We start from the raw sequence: 4,044 nt of genomic DNA, 5'->3' as shown, positions 1-4,044 counted from the left end.
GGAAGCACCGTCTGGAGCTTCAGAGCCGTTCCGCCTGACTTTTAACGTAGAGTACCGGGCGCAAACCACTAACTCAAGCCCGGCATGGCAGCTCGAAAGGCGGCTAAGCATTCAAGGAAGCACCGTCTGGAGCTTCAGAGCCGTTCCGCCTGACTTTTAACGTAGAGTACCGGGCGCAAACCACTAACTCAAGCCCGGCATGGCAGCTCGAAAGGCGGCTAAGCATTCAAGGAAGCACCGTCTGGAGCTTCAGAGCCGTTCCGCCTGACTTTTAACGTAGAGTACCGGGCGCAAACCACTAACTCAAGCCCGGCATGGCAGCTCGAAAGGCGGCTAAGCATTCAAGGAAGCACCGTCTGGAGCTTCAGAGCCGTTCCGCCTGACTTTTAACGTAGAGTACCGGGCGCAAACCACTAACTCAAGCCCGGCATGGCAGCTCGAAAGGCGGCTAAGCATTCAAGGAAGCACCGTCTGGAGCTTCAGAGCCGTTCCGCCTGACTTTTAACGTAGAGTACCGGGCGCAAACCACTAACTCAAGCCCGGCATGGCAGCTCGAAAGGCGGCTAAGCATTCAAGGAAGCACCGTCTGGAGCTTCAGAGCCGTTCCGCCTGACTTTTAACGTAGAGTACCGGGCGCAAACCACTAACTCAAGCCCGGCATGGCAGCTCGAAAGGCGGCTAAGCATTCAAGGAAGCACCGTCTGGAGCTTCAGAGCCGTTCCGCCTGACTTTTAACGTAGAGTACCGGGCGCAAACCACTAACTCAAGCCCGGCATGGCAGCTCGAAAGGCGGCTAAGCATTCAAGGAAGCACCGTCTGGAGCTTCAGAGCCGTTCCGCCTGACTTTTAACGTAGAGTACCGGGCGCAAACCACTAACTCAAGCCCGGCATGGCAGCTCGAAAGGCGGCTAAGCATTCAAGGAAGCACCGTCTGGAGCTTCAGAGCCGTTCCGCCTGACTTTTAACGTAGAGTACCGGGCGCAAACCACTAACTCAAGCCCGGCATGGCAGCTCGAAAGGCGGCTAAGCATTCAAGGAAGCACCGTCTGGAGCTTCAGAGCCGTTCCGCCTGACTTTTAACGTAGAGTACCGGGCGCAAACCACTAACTCAAGCCCGGCATGGCAGCTCGAAAGGCGGCTAAGCATTCAAGGAAGCACCGTCTGGAGCTTCAGAGCCGTTCCGCCTGACTTTTAACGTAGAGTACCGGGCGCAAACCACTAACTCAAGCCCGGCATGGCAGCTCGAAAGGCGGCTAAGCATTCAAGGAAGCACCGTCTGGAGCTTCAGAGCCGTTCCGCCTGACTTTTAACGTAGAGTACCGGGCGCAAACCACTAACTCAAGCCCGGCATGGCAGCTCGAAAGGCGGCTAAGCATTCAAGGAAGCACCGTCTGGAGCTTCAGAGCCGTTCCGCCTGACTTTTAACGTAGAGTACCGGGCGCAAACCACTAACTCAAGCCCGGCATGGCAGCTCGAAAGGCGGCTAAGCATTCAAGGAAGCACCGTCTGGAGCTTCAGAGCCGTTCCGCCTGACTTTTAACGTAGAGTACCGGGCGCAAACCACTAACTCAAGCCCGGCATGGCAGCTCGAAAGGCGGCTAAGCATTCAAGGAAGCACCGTCTGGAGCTTCAGAGCCGTTCCGCCTGACTTTTAACGTAGAGTACCGGGCGCAAACCACTAACTCAAGCCCGGCATGGCAGCTCGAAAGGCGGCTAAGCATTCAAGGAAGCACCGTCTGGAGCTTCAGAGCCGTTCCGCCTGACTTTTAACGTAGAGTACCGGGCGCAAACCACTAACTCAAGCCCGGCATGGCAGCTCGAAAGGCGGCTAAGCATTCAAGGAAGCACCGTCTGGAGCTTCAGAGCCGTTCCGCCTGACTTTTAACGTAGAGTACCGGGCGCAAACCACTAACTCAAGCCCGGCATGGCAGCTCGAAAGGCGGCTAAGCATTCAAGGAAGCACCGTCTGGAGCTTCAGAGCCGTTCCGCCTGACTTTTAACGTAGAGTACCGGGCGCAAACCACTAACTCAAGCCCGGCATGGCAGCTCGAAAGGCGGCTAAGCATTCAAGGAAGCACCGTCTGGAGCTTCAGAGCCGTTCCGCCTGACTTTTAACGTAGAGTACCGGGCGCAAACCACTAACTCAAGCCCGGCATGGCAGCTCGAAAGGCGGCTAAGCATTCAAGGAAGCACCGTCTGGAGCTTCAGAGCCGTTCCGCCTGACTTTTAACGTAGAGTACCGGGCGCAAACCACTAACTCAAGCCCGGCATGGCAGCTCGAAAGGCGGCTAAGCATTCAAGGAAGCACCGTCTGGAGCTTCAGAGCCGTTCCGCCTGACTTTTAACGTAGAGTACCGGGCGCAAACCACTAACTCAAGCCCGGCATGGCAGCTCGAAAGGCGGCTAAGCATTCAAGGAAGCGACGCCGGCCGGTCCGCGGGCCAAATAGGGTCCAGTAAAGTACCGGGCGCAGGCCACTAACGCCTTGTGGCGGTCGCCTTGTGGCGGTCGGGGGGTGGCGGTCGGGGCTGGCGCTTGGGGCCGGTGGCGGTCGCCTTGTGGCGGTCGCCTTGTGGCGGTCGGGGGGTGGCGGTCGGGGCTGGCGCTTGGGGCCAGTGGCGGTCGCCTTGTGGCGGTCGCCTTGTGGCGGTCGCCTTGTGGCGGTCGCCTTGTGGCGGTCGCCTTGTGGCGGTCGGGGGGTGGCGGTCGGGGCTGGCGCTTGGGGCCAGTGGCGGTCGCCTTGTGGCGGTCGCCTTGTGGCGGTCGCCTTGTGGCGGTCGCCTTGTGGCGGTCGCCTTGTGGCGGTCGGGGGGGTGGCGGTCGGGGCTGGCGCTTGGGGCCAGTGGCGGTCGCCTTGTGGCGGTCGCCTTGTGGCGGTCGCCTTGTGGCGGTCGCCTTGTGGCGGTCGCCTTGTGGCGGTCGCCTTGTGGCGGTCGGGGGGTGGCGGTCGGGGCTGGCGCTTGGGGCCAGTGGCGGTCGCCTTGTGGCGGTCGCCTTGTGGCGGTCGCCTTGTGGCGGTCGCCTTGTGGCGGTCGCCTTGTGGCGGTCGCCTTGTGGCGGTCGGGGGGTGGCGGTCGGGGCTGGCGCTTGGGGCCAGTGGCGGTCGCCTTGTGGCGGTCGCCTTGTGGCGGTCGCCTTGTGGCGGTCGCCTTGTGGCGGTCGCCTTGTGGCGGTCGGGGGGTGGCGGTCGGGGCTGGCGCTTGGGGCCGGTGGCGGTCGCCTTGTGGCGGTCGCCTTGTGGCGGTCGCCTTGTGGCGGTCGCCTTGTGGCGGTCGCCTTGTGGCGGTCGCCTTGTGGCGGTCGCCTTGTGGCGGTCGGGGGGTGGCGGTCGGGGCTGGCGCTTGGGGCCAGTGGCGGTCGCCTTGTGGCGGTCGCCTTGTGGCGGTCGCCTTGTGGCGGTCGCCTTGTGGCGGTCGCCTTGTGGCGGTCGCCTTGTGGCGGTCGGGGGGTGGCGGTCGGGGCTGGCGCTTGGGGCCGGTGGCGGTCGCCTTGTGGCGGTCGCCTTGTGGCGGTCGCCTTGTGGCGGTCGCCTTGTGGCGGTCGCCTTGTGGCGGTCGGGGGGGTGGCGGTCGGGGCTGGCGCTTGGGGCCGGTGGCGGTCGCCTTGTGGCGGTCGCCTTGTGGCGGTCGCCTTGTGGCGGTCGGGGGGTGGCGGTCGGGGCTGGCGCTTGGGGCTGGCGTCCGCCAATAGTGGTTTAATTTCGGGAGGAAGATTGATTTTCGTCCCAAGCCCGCCGCTGGAGAAAATTTTAGGTACCAGGAGTGGATTTTTTTTGTCCACTCAGGAGGGGGACGTTGGCTGGTTTGGTGTCCGGGGGAAAGTGCTCTTTTCTCGGCCAGGAGAAAGATTAGACTCCCAGCCCGCCGCTGGAGAAAATTCTAGGTACCAGGAGTGGATTTTTTTTGTCCACTCAGGAGGGGGACGTGCTTTGTTGTCCGGGGGAAAGTGCTCTTTTCTCGGCCAGGAGAAAGATTAGACTCCCAGCCCGCCGCTGGAGAAAATCTTAGGTACCAGGAGTGGATTTTTTTTGTCCACTCAGGAGGG

Source organism: Syngnathus typhle, unplaced genomic scaffold, assembly GCF_033458585.1.
Source record: "Syngnathus typhle isolate RoL2023-S1 ecotype Sweden unplaced genomic scaffold, RoL_Styp_1.0 HiC_scaffold_366, whole genome shotgun sequence".
Lineage (NCBI taxonomy): Eukaryota > Metazoa > Chordata > Actinopteri > Syngnathiformes > Syngnathidae > Syngnathus > Syngnathus typhle.
Note: the sequence above shows the minus strand (reverse complement) of the source record.